Here is a 13401-nt window from a genome sequence, read left to right as displayed (position 1 = left end):
CCAACTCCAGGTTGGGAAATTCCTGGAAGTTTGGGGAGTAGAACCTGGGCATGGTGGGGTTTGGGTAGGGAGGGACCTCAGCAAGATACAATGCCATATAGAGTCTACCCTCCAAAGCAGCCATTTTCTCCAGGGGAACTGTTCTCTTTGCCTCAGAGATCAGTTGTAATTCTGAGCAGGGCTTTTTTTCAGCAGGAACGCGGAGTTCTGGCACCTCTTGAAAATGGTCACATGGCCGGTGGCCCCGCCCCCTGATCTCCAGACAGAGGGGAGTTTAGATTGCCCTCGCGCGGAGGGCAATCTAAACTCCCCCGTCTGGAGATCAGGGGCAGGGCCACCGGCCATGTGACCATTTTCTTCAAGGGCAACCCACTGCGTTCCACCACCTCTTTCCCCAGAAAAAAGCCCTGATTCTGAGAGATCTCCAGATACCACCTGGAGGCTGGCAACCCTAGGTCCAAAGTCATTCAGCAAGTTTCCATGGCACAGTAGGGATTTGAACCTGGGTTTCACAGACTTTAACCACAACCTGATTTTTAAAAAAATCGAATACCAGCCAGGCACTGAAGTCAAAGCCTGGTGTTTTAAAATCCTGGTAGCCTGGCACTAAAATTGGCTGTGAAGGGATAGCTGTGTTAAGTCTATTAAAACAAAATAAACATGTCTTCTTAAAGACTAACCATTTATGCATATAGGAGCTTGTGTGAGTCACAGTTCACTTCTTCATATATATGCAGATTGACCACATACTTGAAGAAGTGAGCATAACTTATAAAAGCGCCTATAGAGATAAATGCTGTTAGTCTTTAAGGTGCTGCTGGATTTTTAAATTGGTATTGTATTTGTTTATTTACATTATTTATAGTTCACCTTTCTTACTGAGACTCAAGGCAGATTACACAGGAAAAGTAAATACAAATAATAGGATGGGGCATCCAATAAACAGCACAATGGGTCTGGATTGCAGAAATCTGAAAAGATAATGCGTACAGCAACAGATAACACATACCATAAAAGTAAAGTGTGCTATTGAGAGCCAAGCTACAAGTGACGCCTGACACAGGTTGGACACTTGTCACCTTCCCTCAAGTTTTGATGGGAAATGTAGGCATCCTGGTCTTGCAGCTGTAATGGAGAGCCAAGCTGTAAAACCAGGACGCCTACATTTCCCATCAAAACTTTAGGGAAGCTGACAAGTGTCCAACCTGTGTCAGAAGTCACTTGTGGCTTGGCTCTAAAACAGGGCTTCTCATGTGATAACCAAAAGCAGAGCCCGGTAACTGATGGACAGGTAGTGAAATGCTGTCAGAATGGGAGTAATACTACACATACTCCACCTAGCTCCTGATGATATATGAGCTGTGGCATTCTGCACCAATTGGAGCCTTCAAGTTGAAGGAATTAAAAATAAAAAGTATATCCTCTCTTTCTCATCCTAACGACAAGGTGTTAAAGGATGTGGTTTTCATGGAACTAAGACGGTTGAACTCAGGCATATAGTGAAGGAAATAGAGATGTCTAAGACAGCTGAACGCATACATAAATAGAGACAGGATGTGAAGTGATTCTAGGAATTGTGCTTTTGCGGTTAAAACGGCAGACAGGTGAGTGCTAGAACAAAGTGCACGTGCTGAATGAAGCTCGTGAATATTATCTATCACACCTCGAATAAGTTAGAAGCTAATTTTAATGGTCATGCAATGTATGTAAAGGGGGGGATACCATGTAATATGTCATAGGCGGTTTGGAAAGGCTGTAACTTGTGATTCCCCTAGCCAATAGGGGAAAGGGAGAGGGACTTGGTGGCCGGGGATAGGAGATGTGTATTTTTCAATGTATGAAACAATACTGCAAAAGAATGATTTTTGCTGTAATCAGGCAGTCCGGTTGGCAGCTGTTGACCAGCCTCCTTTCTTGTATACAATAAAGCTTATATAGTTGATCTATTGGCCTTGGCATTTTTATGCTTTAGAAGAGACTATACTGCGTTTCCGACAAAGTTGACTTCAGGAGACCTAGGCAGAGTGCATTACAGTAGTCTAGTCTCGATGTTACCGTGTTGTGGATCCAGGTGGCCAAATCAGCCATCAAGGTAGGGGGCTATGTTTTATTTTCCTAAAGTTGGCGCCTGGCTTGTGAAAAAAATCTACCGCCCGCCTGGCGCTACTTGCACTCACAAATGTAACTCTGGTGATAAGGCTAGGGATTACTAGCAATTCCCCTCCTTAGGCCAGTAAAAATTGCCTTTGCTTTTCCCGTGGCTGCCCCATGCAGGGAAACTGGCTTTCCAAGTACATCAGGGCAGCCCTACATAGATTTTGGAAGCTTCGTAAATAGAAGTCTTTCCTCATGTCCTGCGTCGCCCATGAGTGAAGGCGGTGGCTTATTTGTTACTTATCTCATTGAGACTCAAGGTGGTTTACATAATGTAAGTCAGTACAATCAATAGGATGAGTAGACCTTTCCTACGAGGAAAGGTTGAAGACTCCGGGACTTTTCAGTTTAGGAAAGAAAAGACTGTGGGGGGGGGGGCATGGTAGAGATTTATAAAATTATGCACAGAGTGGACAGACAGGACTTGTTCTCCGTCTCCCCAAAGAAAAGAAGTGGAAGACATCCAAAGAAATTGACAGGAGACAGACAAAAGGAAATACTTCTTTACACAATGAGTAATTAAAATCTGGAATTTGCTGCCAGAGGATGTAATGAGGGCCACAGGCATAGACAATTTTAAAGGGGGACTAGGCAGTTTCATAGAGGAAAGATCTATTAGTAGCTGCTAGCTATGGTGACTAAAGGGAACGAACCTCCACAGCCAGAGGCAGTAAACCTCTGAATACTTCTTATGCAACATCTAATGAACCGTATAATAAGACTAGGATAGGGGCAGCCACGGAAAAAGGCATACATATTAAACATGATATGTTAAACAACAATTAAATGCTATTATGTAAGCAGAAATATAAGATAAAAACCATACAGTTAACAGATCATACATATGAGACTTGACTTTAATGATACTGCTCATTTGGCCAACAGGCCTTGAGCAATGACATACTAAACAACAAACAAATAATTTTAAAATAACCTGACACCCAACACACTTAAAATCCTTTAAATTTAATTACAAAGGCAAAACAATTGGCTACAGCCAGTGTAACTCCTAAATCCACCCTTTCCAATTTTTTTTTTACCTTTTCTGATATTGACAGCTCCTCGTTATGGTAAAAAATGGGAGTAAGCCAAAGCCACAAACCGCTAATACTACAAAAAGCATTCCATTCCAATAAACAATGCTCCAAAGTTTCTATCCGTCCAGTAGCACAAGATGGATCAAGATGGGTAGCCGTGTTTGTCTGTAGCAGTAGAACAGAGCAAGAGTTCAGGAGCACCAATAAGACTAACAAAATTGGTGGTGGGGTATGAGCTTTTGTGAGTCACAGCTCACTTCTTCAGATACAGCTTCTGAAGAAGTGAGCTGTGACTCACAAAAGCTCATACCCCACCACCAATTTTGTTAGTCTTATTGGTGTACTAGACTCTTGCTCTTTTCTACTGGTATCTGAAGAGGTGAGCTGTGGCTCACAAAAGCTCATACCTTACTACGCATTTTGTTAGCCTAATGCTCTAGATGCTCTAGTCTAATGCTACAGATGCATCTGACGAAGAGAGCCGTGGTTCTCAAAAGTTTACGCGACAATGAAGTCGGTTAGTGCATCTGACGAAAAGAACTGTTGTTCTCGAAAGCTTATGCGACAATAAAGTTGGTTAGTGTATCTGACAAAGAGCTGTGGTTCTCGAAAGCTTACAGGACAAAGTCGGTTAGTGCATCTGCCGAAGAGAGCTGTGGTTCTCGAAAGCTTAGACATAAAGTCAGTTAGTGCATCTGTCGAAGAGAGCTGTGGTTCACAAAAGCTTATGCTACAGATGCATCTGCCGAAGAGAGTTGTGGTTCTCGAAAGCTTAGACATAAAGTCAGTTAGTGCATCTGTCGAAGAGAGCTGTGGTTCTCAAAAGCTTATGCTACAGATGCATCTGACGAAGAGAGCTGTGGTTCTCGAAAGCTTAGACATAAAGTCAGTTAGTGCATCTGACGAAGAGAGCTGTGGTTCTCAAAAGCATAGACATAAAGTAAATTAGTGCATCTGCCGAAGAAAGCTGTGGTTCTCGAAAGCTTACACAGCAATAAAGTCGGTTAGTCTTAAAGGTGCTACCGGACTCGTTACTCTTTTTGAAATAAACCCTCTTTGAAATAAATGGGCATGTGGCTTAAAGAAAGGAAATGTTTCCCCCGCCCGGCCCTCAGGTCTCTGGGGCTGGCCTGGCCCTGAGAGGGCGAGGCCGGCCTATGGCCCCAGGAGGCCGGGTGGGCGGCTCCGTGGGTCGCCGTCTGGCCCTCCAAGAGGCGGCCGGTCCCTGGCACGGCTGAGGCGCCGCGGGGAGCGAGCGAGGCCTGCCCGGCCCGGCCCAGTCCCAGGCGAGGCGGCGAGGCGGGCCGCCCCTTCTGGCCGCCGCCGCTCCGCCCCGGGCCTGGATTGGCGCGAGGCCTGGGCCGCGGCTCCTCCCCGCCGCGTTGGGGCCGGGCGAGGGAAGGGACGGCGGCGGCAGGCGCTGGAGACGGCGGCGGAGGAGGAGGAAGCGGCAGCCGCGGCGCAGGCCCACCTCAGCCCGCCCGCCAGGTGAGGCAGGCCGCTCGGGGAGGGAAGGGAAGGGAAGGAAGGGGAAGGGCTCCTCGGCGGACCCTCCGCTCGGCTCTCCCGGCATGAATTGGGGGTCCCGCCGGGGGTCCCCATGGCTCCACTCAGGGCCTGCTCCCCCCCACCATTCGCGGGGGTCTTTGCGGTTGGGCGTCCCTCTTTTCTGAGGGAGCGCAGAGCCCCTTCTTTTGGGGTCTGGGGAGGGTTCCTGCTGGGAGACTTTTTCTGGAGATTTTTGGGGTTGGAGATTTTTCCACAGTCCGAATTGGAGGGAGGGGGATGAAGGTTAAAGATAAATGTTGCCCCCCCCTTAAATATTGCCCCCCCCATCCTGTAAAAATAAGGCTAATATTTGAGGTTGGGGCTTTTTTTTCCTTTGGGGGACTAAAAGCTCTTGTCTCGAAATGTTCTCCCCCATCCTATAAAACTGCGGTTAATGTTTGGGATTACTCTCCTTTTTGGGGTGTAAAAGCTCATTCTTAAATATTGCCCCCCATCCTGTAAAAATAGGGTTAGTATTTGAGATTGGGGCTTTTCCTCGCTTTGGGGTCTAAACCCTGTTAAATATTGCCCCCCCTCCATTCTCTAAAATAGGACTAATATTTGAGGTTGGGGCTTTCCCTCCTTTTGGGGTCTAAAGCTCTTGTCTCTAAATACCCCCCCTCCCATCCTATAAGACTAGGATTAATATTTGGGGTCTTTTTGGAGTCTAAAAGAAGCTTTTCTCTCTAAATGTTGTTCCCCATCTGATAAAAGTGTGGTTAATATTTAGGGTTGGGGCTTGCCCTTCTTTTGGGGTCTGAAAGCTCTCTGTCGGGATTAGGGAGGCAGGTTCCCCCTTCATGTCTAGGTGTGCTTTTGTTGAGTGGTGGAGGCTAGGATTGCCAGCCTCCAGGTGGTGGCTGGAGATCTCCTGGAATTACAACTGATCTCTGGGCCAAAGAGATTAGTTTCCCTGGAAAAATTGGCAGCTTTCGAGGGGTATGGCATTATATTTTACCCTCCCCAACCCCTCCTGCCCTCTCCAAGCTCCAACCCCAAAATCTCCAGGAATTTCCCAACCTGGAGCTGGCAACCGTACCACCGGGGACTTCCCCTCCCCATGGGGCCATTTGAGCAGATGGGGTGCATATTTAGTGTTTTGGATATGAAGTGCGGAGCTGCTATTAATATTTACTGTGGGGGGGGGCTGCTTCCTTAGACGGAAGTTTTTGAGGCGCAGAATAGAGAGGCAAGAAGGTTGCATCTTTCCCAGATATTTTCCAGATTTTAGGCTTTAGCAAAAGCTCTTTGGGAATTACAGTAGCGCTGTCTTCAAAGTTGTATCTACAGACTGTCCATTCTACCGCCCCGTCACCCACCCCCAGAATCGCAGGGGTTTCCATTTCCCTTCTTCTTGACCGGTTTGAGATTTCAGCCCCTTTCCTTAGGACTGTATCTTTTTAAAGAGGTGCTTCCAATGTTATGCCTTTGCAAGGAGGAGTGCACTTCCTTATAGAAGGAGAGGGGAGGAAACCATGAAAGTTCATGCAGTTGTTACGTGTGACAGGACATGTGACTGCTTTTCTGTGTATGCATGCAATCAGACATGTTTTGTAAAGATTGCTGGGAGCTAAAATATATTTGCCCTTTGGGGCTGCTTTGTTGTGCCTGCATGGATGTAGGAAAAACCCTGTATGGCCTGTGTACATGGTTTTTACTGTAATATATGTAGGCGTCCTAGTTTTTTCCTCTTGGCTGTATTCAAGGAGTATTTGGACATCTCTTTGAGATCGGAGTTCCAGGGAATGTGTGATGGAAGGGGCCTTCAATTGCCACGGATCCTCCAGTAGTCCAATTTGGTGCTTATCTGGTGCTATGCTGTGGCATTTCAGTCTGTCCTGTACATTTTATCTTGTTTTTCGTCCCAGATACTCAGGGTGGTGTACGTGGTTCTCCCTTTCCTGTTTTAGTTTCCCAACAGCCCTGTGAGGTGGGTTAGGCTGTAGATAAAAGACTGGCCCAAGGGTTCAGGGAAGAGAGGGATTTCTGGGTCTCACAAACCTTATTCTCATTGGCTCTTTATTTCCTCTCCATTAGGGATCATTTAAGAATTCAAATAATGAAGTTTTCTTCTGGGCTGTGTAGCTGCTCAGTGTGTGGCCTTCCAGCTGACAATAAAAAAGTAGGGTGTTGTTTTTTTTGGAATTCTATACAAGCACTCAATTAATTTTTAATCAGGCCGGCAATATGTAGTCCCCATGCAATAGATGATATGCTGGGAAAATTTCGCCTGATCTTATTCCCATCTCTCTCTGCAATTAAAACATATTCCAGAACTGTTAACCGGGGGAGCCTCAACCCCACTGTCCCTTTCCTTGTCAAGAGCAATGATTGCCGCTCTGGAGAGGGGAAGACGTCACCCCTTCCCAAGGGGGGGGTGGATATTTGTCTACCCAATTTCCCCGTCAAAGCTGTTGCCATTTTCACTGCTGCTTCATGGTGGACGTTTCAGGTGAGTAGCTATGTTGGTCTTCAGTAGAACAGCAAGATCTGAGTCCAGTAACACCTTAAAGACCGACCGGATTTTCAGGGTGGAAGCTTTCGAGAGTCAGAGAGTCTTTGATGAAAGGAGCTTTGGCTCTTGAAAGCTTATACCTTGAAAATCTTGTTGGTCTTTAAGGAGCGACTGGACTCAGATCTTGCTCTTCATGGTGAGAGAACCCCCCTTCTCTCTTCCTCCTCCAAATTTACAAGGAGATGAATTAGGGGAGAGGCTGTGGCTCAGTGCCAGAGCATCTGTTTGGCATGCAGAAGGTTCCAGGTTTAATACCCACCATCTCCAGTTAAAAGGAAAAGGTAATGTGAAAAACCTCTTGCTGAGACTGTAAAGAGCTATTGCCAGTCTGAGCAGACCTAGATGGACTGATTAAGGCAGCTTTATGTGAAGTTGCAAGGATAGCAGCTCTGGCTTCAGAGGTGATCTGTTTCCTTCACTTTGCTCCTATTAATGCAGGAAGTGGCATATGTCAGTTTTTAGGAAGTTACATTGCCAAGCTCTTCTCTGTTGTCTCTGCAGTCCCACGACAGATTCAAGGCAAAAGGAAGTGGAGTAACACCTCTGAGAACCGCATAGCGGAGAGACCCTGTTGTAGAAGGTGAGGGAATCTACTGGCAGCCTGATGGAGAGAGGTGGAGTTACGCACCACCAAAACCTATCATAAGCCACGTTTCCAGATTAGATGAGACGTTACTGGTTGTCTCAATCCCCACTTGAAATGATTCCATGTTGACTGTAATGAGCTCCAGAAAAGCTTGCAAAGCATTTGAAAATTAATTTACCTTATTTATACCTTGCCTTTCTCCCTTACGGGGACCCCAAACAGCATATGTCATTATCCTCTCTGCCCATTTTATTCTCACAACAACCCTGTAAGGTAAGATAGGCTGGGAGTACATGATTCACCGAAGAGAACTCAACAAACTTGCATGGCAGAGTGGAGGTTCAGACTTGGGTCTCTTACACTAACCACATGAACAAACTCTGGAATGCAGTGGTTTGGGAGGGATGTCTGGTTTCTCAGGAATCGGTGAGTAGGTAAAAGGTGTCAGTACCAGAGAAAGCAGATGCTGAGTGATTCCGCACACGTTGGATAATGCACTTCCAATCCTCTTTATAGATCATTTGGAATGGATTTTTTCGTGTGCGGAACAAAAAATCCACCTCAAACGATTGATAAAGTGCATTATCCAACGTGTGCGGAATCAGCCACTGTGAAAACAAAGCTGGTAGGATCCTCAATATGTTTTGCAGAAAGACCTGTTTGGTGTAGTGGTTAAGAGCAGTGGGACTCTTAATCTGGAGAGCCAGGTTTGATTCCCCCACTCCTCCACTGGAGGCCAGCTGGGTGACCTTGGGTCAGTCACAGCTCTTAGAGCTCTCTCAGCCTCACCCACCTCACAGGGTGATTGTTGTGGGGATAATTATAACATACTTTGCAAACCACTCTCAGTGGGTGTTAAGTTATCCTGAAGGGCGGTATAGAAATCAAATATTATTAGAAAGACAGGCTAATCCTTCTGCGTGCAGGGAGATTTCGTGGCGGGCAAATGGAAAATCTTTACCACTTGGTTCATCTGAATGTACAAACTGGCTGGGGGTGGTCGAATCAGAATATCCGCATTACAAAATTGCCCATCTGGCAATCCCTAATACTGGAATGAATTCTACGCTGTACAAATTGCTGCTAAAATGTCTTAACGTAGAGGTAGTGGTGTTGGGATTTTATTAAGACGGACACTGTTTCTGTGTAAATACAATAAAATGCAATAGATCTTTTTGGAAAAAGGTGCTGTGAATCTCCAGATCCCTTTTTTGCACTTGTGTGATCGGTCCCCCCCCCCCCATTTCTTGTCTCCCTGTGCTGTGTGACAGTTACATAAAGAGAGTATTGTGAAACCGGATTGGACAGAGTGTTGTCAGACACACAGCGTCACTTCTGAATTCACTGGTGGTGCTCTGAAACGTGCTTGGAACAGCGTGTGCCGAGTGAAAAGGCATCACGTTTAAAATATTCGGCATGTTCCTGTCTCTTTAAAATTTCCTTTTTCTTAATAGCTTCAGTGTCAGGTTCATACTAATTGCATGGTTAAATATAGGTTAAATGTGATGTCATTTTTTTAAAAAAAAAACAAGCAAGGTAATGATAGCAGTTTGCAATTCTTGCTTTGGAATTGAAACTTAAAGAATGTTTGCAGGGCACATTTGGAGTGGTGTGTGGAAGGCACGATAAGGTTGCCAGCCTGAATGTTTTATTAACAAATGGAAGAACGTGACCCCAGGTTGCTGACGTTTCCTTTGAAAGCTCGGATTCTTCTGTCTTTCTCAAGTGGTTCTACCTATTAAGAAGCCAGCACTGGTGTCTAGACTGTTGGGAATTCATAACCCCTGCCAACTTAAAAGCCATGCCTCAGTAAGATAAAGCAGGTATGATTTTCTTCATAGGTTGCATTTGGGGTTTGCCCCTGGTCCTTCCCTTCTGAGGGGGAAGGGGGTTAAATCATATGCCCTCCTATGCAGATGCTGTTGTCCATACTTTGTACTTCATATATTTGCTCTGGGAAGAACCGCTGTACGGAACGTCGAATTCAAATTATGTGCTGCCTCTTTATTTAGTTATATGTATATATATGAAATTTATATATTTGCATAGCTGTAATTTTAATGATTAGATGTGGAGTTTTTAAAGTTTTTAGTGATATTTAATATGTTGAATTCTTGTTATCCGCCCTGAGCCCGCTGATGTGGGGAGGGCGGAATATAAACGTAATAAATTAAATTAAAAATTTCTCGTCTCCCACTGTAGGCATCTCTTTAACCTGTCACTCTATGCTGGACGCTTTACATTCTTGCCCTTTGGTTTTCCCTAGATGCTTATTGCTTAGCTGATATGGTCCGAGGGCTTCATGAAATGCATTTTGGCTCCTACACATCTGCCCAGAATGTTTGGTTTTCCTCCAAACCAGGAAGGAGGGGCAGCAATGTTCCCCCCTCCCCGACAGCGTAGGTGCCGATTGAAGACCTAAGCATGCAGTACTCCCTCTGTGCTTCGGGCTCTTGTTTGTAGCTCAAGGGACTCTAACTTAATAGTGGTTTTCCCGGAGGCTTGTACTGTACATCTTTTGAAAATGTCCGTTCTAGTCTCAGCTTGGCTGTAGACTCCATAGTTGGACTGGTGAAAAAGGCATTTCCTAAAGCTCCAGTTCCCAGCTTACAAATGGGAATAATAATGGTGTGTGCCTGTTGGGGATCTCGTGAAGTTAAATGAGAAAATGGGTGTCGTGGATTATGCAAGCGAAGAGCCTGTTTGGACTTTGCGGGGCGCTGGGGGCAATGACAGATGTCAAGCTGTGTCCTGTAGCCAGCCCTGTATTTCTCCTCTTTACTCTTCTATGTGTTGGAACAGTCTCACGGTGTGGTTTTCCCGTACCTGGAGTGCAGATGTGCTGCTGTTGTCTCAAAGCCATAGTCGTCTTGTGGAGATTTAGCTGCTGATAAGCCAAGCTGAGATTGTTGAGAATTCTGGAGCTTTTACGCTCATTCCCTGCCCAAAGCTGGAGGCTAATGTAAGCCAGTTCACAGGCAAACAGTAGCTTCTAAAATCCTTCCTCAATCTCTCTCTTTTATCTCCGCTTATCTTCTCTCTCTTGTACTTGCGGTTTGCCCCTGTTTATCCCTCTTTCAAACTTTAGGGCCAGCTTACCAGTAAGGGAGACTTAAGACAAATGAAGATAGATCGAGATGGGTAGCTGTGTTAGTCTGTCTGTAGCGGTGGAATCGAGCAAGAGTCCAGTAGCACCTATAAGACTAACAAAATTAGTGTTATGGTATGAGCTTTCATGAGCCACAGAGATATCTGGTATCTGAAGAAGTGAGCTGTGGCTCACGAAATCTCATACCCTACCACCAATTTTGCTTGTCTTATAGGTGCTACTGGACTCTTGCTCTTTTCTAGTGGTATCTGAAGAAGTGAGCTGTGGCTCATGAAAGCTCATACCCTACCACTAATTTTGTTAGTCTTATAGGTGCTATGTATTGTCGAAGGCTTTCACGGCCGGAGAACGATGGTTGTTGTGGGTTTTCCGGGCTGTATTGCCGTGGTCTTGGCATTGTAGTTCCTGACGTTTCGCCAGCAGCTGTGGCTGGCATCTTCAGAGGTGTAGCACCAAAAGACAGAGATCTCTCAGTGTCACAGTGTGGACTCCACACTGTGACACTGAGAGATCTCTGTCTTTTGGAGCTACACCTCTGAAGATGCCAGCCACAGCTGCTGGCGAAACGTCAGGAACTACAATGCCAAGACCACGGCAATACAGCCCGGAAAACCCACAACAACCATCTTATAGGTGCTACTGGACTCTTGCTCTTTTCTACTGGTATCTGAAGAAGTGAGCTGTGGCTCACGAAATCTCATACCCTACCACCAATTTTGCTTGTCTTATAGGTGCTACTGGACTCTTGCTCTTTTCTACTGGTATCTGAAGAAGTGAGCTGTGGCTCACGAAATCTCATACCCTACCACCAATTTTGCTTGTCTTATAGGTGCTACTGGACTCTTGCTCTTTCTACTGGTATCTGAAGAAGTGAGCTGTGGCTCACGAAATCTCATACCCTACCACCAATTTTGCTTGTCTTATAGGTGCTACTGGACTCTTGCTCTTTTCTACTGGTATCTGAAGAAGTGAGCTGTGGCTCACGAAATCTCATACCCTACCACCAATTTTGTTAGTCTTATAGGTGCTGCTGGACTCTTGCTCTTTCTATTGGTATCTGAAGAAGTGATCTGTGGCTCATGAAAGCTCATACCCTACCACTAATTTTGTTAGTCTTATAGGTGCTACTGGACTCTTGCTCTTTTCTACTAGTATCTGAAGAAGTGAGCTGTGGCTCATGAAAGCGCATACCCTACCACTAATTTTGTTAGTCTTATAGGTGCTACTGGACTCTTGCTCTTTTCTACTGGTATCTGAAGAAGTGAGCTGTGGCTCACGAAAGCTCATACCCTACCACCAATTTTGCTTGTCTTATAGGTGCTACTGGACTCTTGCTCTTTTCTACTGGTATCTGAAGAAGTGATCTGTGGCTCATGAAAGCTCATACCCTACCACTAACTTTGTTAGTCTTATAGGTGCTACTGGACTCTTGCTCTTTTCTACTGGTATCTGAAGAAGTGATCTGTGGCTCATGAAAGCTCATACCCTACCACTAACTTTGTTAGTCTTATAGGTGCTACTGGACTCTTGCTCTTTTCTTCTCCTTGCTTACCTGCGTGTCCTCTGCTGTGCTCTTCTGCGGATCTTTGTCTCCTATATTGTCTGGGCCCAGATCTGGTTAGCCTCGTAGAAGGAAATGACGTCAGGCAACTTCAGAGCACATTCTGGGTCCAGCTCAGGGGAATGTTTTTATAAGAGACCAGAATTGTCCTATTGCCGTGCTTATTATATGTGCCACATTGCTTTGGTTGCACTGCCTTTCCACCTTGGTTAATCCACCGTTTGCATCATGGTACGTCATGCCTTGGACAGCTTCTTTGTTTGCATTTTTTTCCAGTCCTGTAATCCTGGTCCTGTTGCTCTGTTTATTGGATGTTTTACGCAGTCGGATTGAATAGGGTTTTTTTAAAAAAAAAATTGTGACCCATCTTGAGTCTCAGGGAGAGGGCGGGCTATAAATAAAGTAAATAACTGACAATCGTACGAAAAGTAAGGAGGGGAAGCGGTGTTCAAGTGTTAATTCTAGGTATTAGTGGCTGGGCTGGCATACCTGGGAGTGGAATTTCTGGGCAGTGTAGGAGCAAAGAGACTGCAGTAAATCTCAAACTGTATAGAGCTCTTGTTTATTTCCCCCCCATTTCTTGTTTTTACCGAACCGCACTTGCTCCTTGGCCTTTCACCAGAGATGAGTTTGGCTCATGAAGTCGCAACTGGCATAACTTCTGCCGTGTGTTTCCTCTTTAATAAGGGGCTAGTCTTTGGCTTCAGGGATTGGAAGTGTTTGAGCTACTCGGAGCCAAGGAGGGGCGGGCCCTGTGGAGCTTTGCAAAGAGCTACGGGACAAGGGCGTGAAAGAGCCTCATTGACCAGTCTTGCTCTTGCTGGTATCGCGTCCAGCCTGCCCTTGCCGCTGCGTGGCACAGCCAGTCCTCAGTGGCTCTTGCTCAGAACA

At 45.7% G+C, this 13401-nt stretch overlaps 1 protein-coding gene across 1 annotated transcript in view; it reads left to right on the top strand.

Moving 5' to 3' along the window:
• The first annotated feature begins 4593 nt into the window (after window positions 1–4593).
• FBXO34 (F-box protein 34) overlaps window positions 4594–13401 on the top strand; it is an 82588-nt gene continuing 73780 nt past the window's right edge. Inside the window, exon 1 of the mRNA XM_054972841.1 lies at window positions 4594–4679. The gene's annotated coding sequence lies outside the window, so the exon portion shown is untranslated. The remainder of the gene's footprint in view (window positions 4680–13401) is intronic.

Source organism: Eublepharis macularius, chromosome 2, assembly GCF_028583425.1.
Source record: "Eublepharis macularius isolate TG4126 chromosome 2, MPM_Emac_v1.0, whole genome shotgun sequence".
NCBI classification, from domain to species: domain Eukaryota; kingdom Metazoa; phylum Chordata; class Lepidosauria; order Squamata; family Eublepharidae; genus Eublepharis; species Eublepharis macularius.
This window is presented reverse-complemented; position numbering and strand designations above follow the sequence as displayed.